Source organism: Alligator sinensis, unplaced genomic scaffold, assembly GCF_000455745.1.
Source record: "Alligator sinensis unplaced genomic scaffold, ASM45574v1 scaffold1072_2, whole genome shotgun sequence".
Classification (NCBI taxonomy): Eukaryota; Metazoa; Chordata; order Crocodylia; family Alligatoridae; genus Alligator; species Alligator sinensis.
Window position 1 is genome coordinate 1,316,993 of NW_005842278.1, and position 7,090 is coordinate 1,324,082.

The 7,090-nt window shown below is 43.7% G+C and overlaps 1 protein-coding gene across 1 annotated transcript in view; it reads right to left on the reverse strand.

Annotated features, from left to right (window-relative positions):
- Positions 1-7,090, reverse strand: part of SPON1 (spondin 1) — a 376,259-nt gene that overhangs the window by 239,824 nt on the left and 129,345 nt on the right. The gene's annotated exons all lie outside the window — the stretch shown is intronic.

A 7,090-nucleotide genomic window follows, 5' to 3' on the forward strand; every position in this document is an offset into this window, starting at 1 on the left:
GTGGGGAAACAGTCTGTGTTGCATCTGAGTGGATACCTCCAAGTCCATTTGGTGTGAGCCTTTACTTACATTTCCCATTTGTTGGCAATAATAATGAACAATGAAGATACGTTTGGAAGAAATTTCTTGAATAACCACAACCCAATCAAACTTAAAATATATCCTTCTTGACACAAATTTCTTTAGCCTGCTTGAGTTGCTGTTTACGTTCAATTTTGCAACATCCATTTAAAATACTTATGGGGATGATATTACAGAGAACACCCAAGTGACTAATCAAAAGTTATTTGCTTAACAGAGATGATCTTCTAACAAAAGTATATCCGATTTGCTCACTGTGTGCCTTCTGACAGGAGGTTGCCTAATAAGGGTGGATTAATAATACAATGAGGCATATACATCATCACATGCATAATCAATATTTGGATGTGACATAAAAAGTAACTAATGAGTCCCAGTTCCCATACTGTTGCAATACCAGGCATCCTGCCCAAATCGAAAATCAGTTAACTCTTCCTCCAATCCCCTACATTGCTCTCCACAGTATAAGCCACTGACCTTCTTATCCACCTCCTTACTTCTAGCCCCCTTTTCCTTATTCCCTCTATTCCTCAGTATCTAACAATAACAATTCCCTATATAGACTAATGAATGCTTCTGCTTCTGGGTTGACAAAAATATGAATAATTTTCCAGCCACAGTTCAGCAGTCAAGTTGGAAGTGGCCTTAGGAAGTGGCCTTATCATAGCTACAATCCTGAAAATGTTAGAAGAATCACTCCTCCTAGCTGCATCTGCACAAGTGGCAGACTGCCTGTGCAGTAATTGGCATTACTGCACAGTACCATCCCCACAGGTTTCTTTCAGACACTACTGTGCAGTAGCTCACTACTACTGAGCAGTAGTAGCAGCGAGTCATGGTTAGGGCCCACCAAGGCTACTGCACAGTAGCAACAAGCTACTGCACAGTAGCATCGGGTGTAGATGCATCCCCTTTCTACCCAACTCCTCTCAGCTGTGCTTCTTAAGTGGCATAAAGGGCTTACTGCTGAGGGGGAGAAGCAAAAAAACAAGGTAGCTCCTTGAAGACAAAGGGGTATGGCTGCTTCTGCACCTGGTAGGTCTTCCACAGGATTGTTCCTGAGGGTTGCACATGGGGCAGCAGGCTCTAAATACATGCATTTAAAAGGAACCAATCATTGATTAAGTTGCTGCTTCAGTATAGGCAGTCCTCAGACTTATGACACAATTGGTTCCTGAAAACTGCGTCTTAAATCGAAACATTGTAACTCAGAACCAATTTTCCCATAGGAAACAATGTTATAAATAGGGAATTGGTTGCTGAACCAAGGGCCAATACCCTATTTTCACCAAAAATAACCCAGAATTTTGTACTCAATCAATTATAGAAGAAGAATATAACTACATTAATGTATTTCTATTATAAATAGCAATCATATTGATTTGGAAGGACTTGTTTGAGGTGACTTTGCTGGACTTTTTGAAGGGCTCTTGGTTGGACTTTTTGAAAGTTCTTGAATGAAGTCTTTCAGGAGGCTTGGCTGAGGTTTGTCTACTTTCTTTAAAAAATGTCCATGGAAGTTTGGACAGATGTTCTCCAGGGAGATGGGCAGTGAACTTGTTCACTGGTGTGGATCAAGCATTGTAAAGTCAAAACTGACGTCAGAAAATTGAAACAGGGTGTCAATTTATAAACGTTGTAAATGTGAAACGTTGTAACTCGAAATGTTGTAAGTTGAGGACTGCCTGTACTGAGAGACTGGAACTTTTTTTCTTTCATACTTATAAATGTTGGCAGAAGAGTCAAATTTTCAACCTGTCACTTAGGAACAGTTACAAAAATATGCTTTGCAGCTGCACACAGAATTTATGCATGTAGTCACTCCAACCTGCTACGACAAGTGGCACATTAGCGGGTGCAAGCACCCCTCTATTATCTAGTTGTGACTTGGTCGCATAACAGATGGGATGACCAGAGCACCTGCCCTGGGTACCACCTCTGGAAAAGTGGCACAAAAATTGATGCTGCTGAAACTGGGGACCAGTCACAGCACCACTGCCAGCACATGCCAACCAGTGTTGCCCTGTGTGGAGTCACTACCCAAGGTACACAGTTACTCTATTACACCTCTGCGGTAATTGATTCACATAAATAAAACAACTGCATATGTGGGGTCAACAAGCAGTGGCACATGCATTTTTGCCTGCGTCCCAAGTTCAAGACCATTTTAAATTCTTACATGAATGTTATTTACGTTGATTATCACACACCTCAAGTTCAACATCTACATCTCACATTGCATCTTTGTAGCTTTGCACAAATACAGGGACAGATTTCTATTAGACAGTTACAGCAAAATACAACTAAACGACATTTTTAAAAGTACTCCAAGCATGGGCGGGGGCACTTTAATTAGAGCAGCTCCAATAGCCGCTCTAATTAAAGCACCACGGCGTCTATTATATCAGCATCCCTCCGCTTAAAAATGGCAGCAGGGGTGCTTTAACTAAAGCTCGTCAAACAAGCTATATTTCAAGCACCCCCAATGCCATTTTGAAGCACAGGGACACTGATATGTAGGACAAGGAGGCTGGCTGGAGTACACTAATTAGCATGCTACAGCAGACTCGATTAATTGAGTCTGCTCTGATACACTGTAATTACAGTGCATCAGAGCAGCCTCCTAGCACATCTACAGGCACCCAAAGAGATTACGCCTTCAAGCTACACCATCCTGGTTATTTTTCTTTGGAAACAAGAATGTATATGTAAAATAAGATATTGGAAAAAAACTAGAGTGGGAGTTAGACAATCAAGTTTAAAGCAAATGGATTTACCTCAAACCTTAAGTCACAGAATAATGTTCTGTTAAAGATACCTAATTGAGAGAAACCTCAGGGAAAGCCTTACCAACAGGAAAAAAAAAGGAACACTATTTCAAACATCTCAGAGGAAACAATTATATTAGATAACAACTTAAAAGCATTTATTTCTTTTCACTAGGGCTATCTTTTTAGCTGGTTATGAATAGATACCTGAAATAGCTTTGGTAGTGTTGGGGTGATGTTGTAGCTGTGATGGTTCAGGAAATTTGCAAGAGAAAGGTATTTTGGGGGAAAATACTTTTATTGGACCAACTGCATGGTTGTAAGACTTTTCAGACATACTTTTGAGCACAAAATACTTGAAAGCTTGTCTAAAATATCTTTCAACCATGTAGTTGGTCCAATAAAAGTACACCTCCCCACTGCACCCTCTCTCCCCACGTCCTTTTTTTCTATAATAGTTTTTCCCATGTGAAATCATGTTAAAGATGCCCTTTGATGGAAATGTCGCACCTTCTTGCCTCTGTACTCCAACACACTTATATTCTATGAGTTGCACTGGTTTACTTGAAGAAAGTTTTTGAAAAAGGTTCTCCAAGGTTATACGAATGGAACAAGGAGTCAATTTTGATGCCTCTGCACTTGTTCAGCTTGCTTGTCTTCATTCACCATCAGATTAGGCGGCCATGGAAATCCTCTAGAGTCAGGAACAAAGGACAAAGTAATTCCTGCCCTGATTTCTTGGGTTACTGAGTACAGATAGGAAAAATGTAAGACTTTAGGTGGGGGGGGGGGGGGGGGGAAATCAAGAGAAGGCAAACTAGCGAGTAAAGAAACTGAAAGAAGAGGTCAGAGTTTCAAGGTATTCCCAAGAGTTCTCTGGGAGAACTGTTTTTGTGTGCGAGAGGACAGAGCGTTTTTGTGTATGTCAGAGCGAGAGTGTCCTTGTCCATTAAGGAAAAGACAGCAACCTGCAGGGGAAATGATGAACAGATGGTGTACTCATGTGGCTGGTGAGGAGGCGGAGAATTTAATGGAACAAAAAATTTTAGGGTAGACCAGAAGGGGATGTGGGAAACAGACTGAAAGAGTGAGACACAGAATCCTTCACATATAAACAGACAGGGAGTGTGTGACACAGTGTGAAAGCAGAGGGAATGGTAGAAAACTAGAATAAATGAAAGAAAAGTAAAAAGCCAGGCAATACAACTCAAAGAAGATGAAACCTTGACATTGAAAAAAAAAAAAAGGCTGGTGGGGGAGAGGAAGAGGAGAAATAATGAACAAACATGGGGGGGGGAATAATCAGGGATAACAGAAGGGGAATTAGAAAAAATAAAAATAAACAGCAATTTCCAAAAATGTGCTAGGGAAAAATCAAAACAAACAAAACACCCCACAGCAAATCAAGGAAGAAAATGTCAGGAGGCAAACAGTATGACAGTACAACAGTGCAAGTCTCCATTCTTTGCTCAAAGCAAACTGGGGCCAAAGGTGCCCGAGGTTTTCAGAGTGCAAGACCTGTTCCACCACAATCTAGCCCAGGACTGTCCAATAGTCCATGCAACACCAAATATCAAAGCAGGGTGATAGCTAATGCGAGGCAGCAGCTTGTTTCTTGAACTACAATCTAATAACCACTTATTTAATACTGGCGGGACACAAGAAGCCCAAATGAAGACACCTTCAGGCAGTTTCAAGAGTAGTTTTCCCTTTCTCCTTTACCAGGATTTCTGATCTAATTTACAAGTCAGAGCTTGCCATTTTCCCTGAAGGTCCTGCCATGCAGAAAGCAACAGTTGCTACTACTCAAGCAAAGATTCCACTTTTGCCCTCTCCACTTACAAAAGTGACTACAATAAAGAGGAATTTCTCAGCTCAACTACTGCCCATGTTGATCAGCTGTGCAATCTGTAGAGCAGTACTAACCCCTTTCAATCCATTTGGATGACCCCACACAAAGACATTCTTAACAAATTCAGTTTTAAGAGATAGGTTTCTGCATTGAAGACAAATTTAAATAGTAGGTAAAAACTAGGCCATTCCTGAAGACACACTAATACCATCTGCATCTGTCATAAGAAAGGAAGAAATGGAAACAGGGTCATATCACAAGTCCATCTAACTCAGTATCTTGTATCTCACAGTAGCAGAGAGAGAAAGCTAAAGGAGATGGTATTTATGCCAGGTCTATACAGACTGATCTGCCCCTATTCCTCTTCCATTGGAGCTTCCACCATTTAGAGGTGTAGGAAGTCCTAATTTAGACATTTTAAACCTATCAAGCTTAATACCCACTGACGTACTATCATCCAGTAATTTGTCCAGTCTTCTTTTGAACCGGTTGAATTATCAGCCTCTAAAACAATGGTTCTTTACTATTTTAGACACAAGACACTCATCAGAAAATGCCAGCTCTTAGCTTTTACTTGTTTCTCAACTACAGAAAAAAAGAATAGAGCAATTTTTCTGCTACAAAAGACCACAGCAGATCAGAATGTTTTTGACACTGGATTTCTATTTTAAATCTCTGGATTTATCTTTTGAAACACATGTAGGTGTTTGCATACCTAACCCTGGCAGGTTGCAACAGCCTGGTGAAGAATTATTACTCTAAAACATCTGGCAATGAGTTCTGCAAGTTATCTACATGAGATGCTAACTGCACAGTAGCATAGTTTACTGCAAAGTAAATATGTGTATCTACACATGCACGTGCTTAAACCTCGCTAATCACAGTAAACCTTGCTAATTGAGAGTAAATTTGCTACCTGCAAGTGCAAGTAGCAAATTTTCTTTTGATTAGCAATGGCGCAGTAGTGCTCGTGTAGATGACTGGCCAGGAGCAAATCTGCTCCCGGTCAGCCATCCACCAGGGGGCAGGAGATTTCTCCCTACCCACGGGAGCTCTCTCCTACCAGAGCGGGCTTCACAACTGGAGCGTGGGCAGGGACTATGTCCCCCTGCCCCAGCAGCAAGGAGCTCCAAACCCCCTGCTCCAAGATCACAATTGGGAAATGTAGGCTGGGAAATCTTTATTTCCCAGCCCCCACTCCACCATTGCAACTGGGGAGTGAGGGGCTAGGAGATCCTTATCTTACAGTGCCAGTTCCATGACTGCAGAGCTGGCACTTGGAGATAAGGGTCTCCGAGCACTGGCCCCGCAGTAAAAGAGCTGGTGATGAGAGATGAGGGTCTCCCAGTGCTGGCCTAGCAGTGTGGAGCTGGCACTGGGAACTCCCTGCTGGTGGGGACTGGGGAGCATGTTCCCCACTAAATTCCGTGAGCATGCAGCTGGATGGGGAACAGGCTAAGATGCCTGTTCCTTGCCCAGCTCTGCACTCGCACTGTGGAGCAGAGTGGGAAACAAGCTCCACGTTTCTGAGTCCCATATTCACAAAGGCCAGAATACCATAGACAAATATCCCATTTTTCCCAAGAATGGTCTTTTCTATCTAAGCCCCACATTTGCATAATAGCAAATGGAACACAGGCAAACATCACATGGAGCTCCCCGCTTCGTCTCTGTGTATGCTAGTAGAGCTCAACCTTTTGGCCCCATGGGCCAGATGAGTGGCATGGAGCCAGTCTGCGAGTTGGATCAAGCTCTGCATGCTAGGATCAGGCCTGCAGCCCAGCAACACCCACTTCTGCCCCCATGCACTGATACTGGTCCCTGAGGGCCTGGGATTCCCCTCCCATTGGGATTGGTCCCCAGGAACCTGACACCATCCCATCCCATCTCAGCATGTAGAGATTGGGTCCTGAGGGTCTGGCACCACTCCCTCCAGGCCCCCCACACAAGCATTGGGCCCTGGGATCCAGCGCCACACCCTCCCAGCCTCAGTGTGCTGAGATTGGGCCCTTGGGCCCGACACTCCTCTGGCCCAGTGTGCTGGGATTGGGCACCTATTTCAGCATTCAGGGACCAGGACTCTCCATGTCGGGGGGAGGGGAAGATGAGGGCGGGGGAAGCTGTGGACCACCAAACCATCTGGTACCCACAAGGACAGCCCAGCCTGAAGAAGGAGAACATTGGGAACCTGCAAGCCATGGCGTGGGCAGCAGTACAGCACAGGTAAGCAATAAGCAGGTAAGAAATGAGGGGCCCCTTGGGACTAAGAGCTGGGGGGCAGCAAAGGCACCAGTCACAGGGCTCAAGTGCCTATATATTAATGCTAGGAGCATGGGGAACAAGCAGGATGAACTAGTGCTCCTGCTTGCAGAAAACACCTATGACTTAG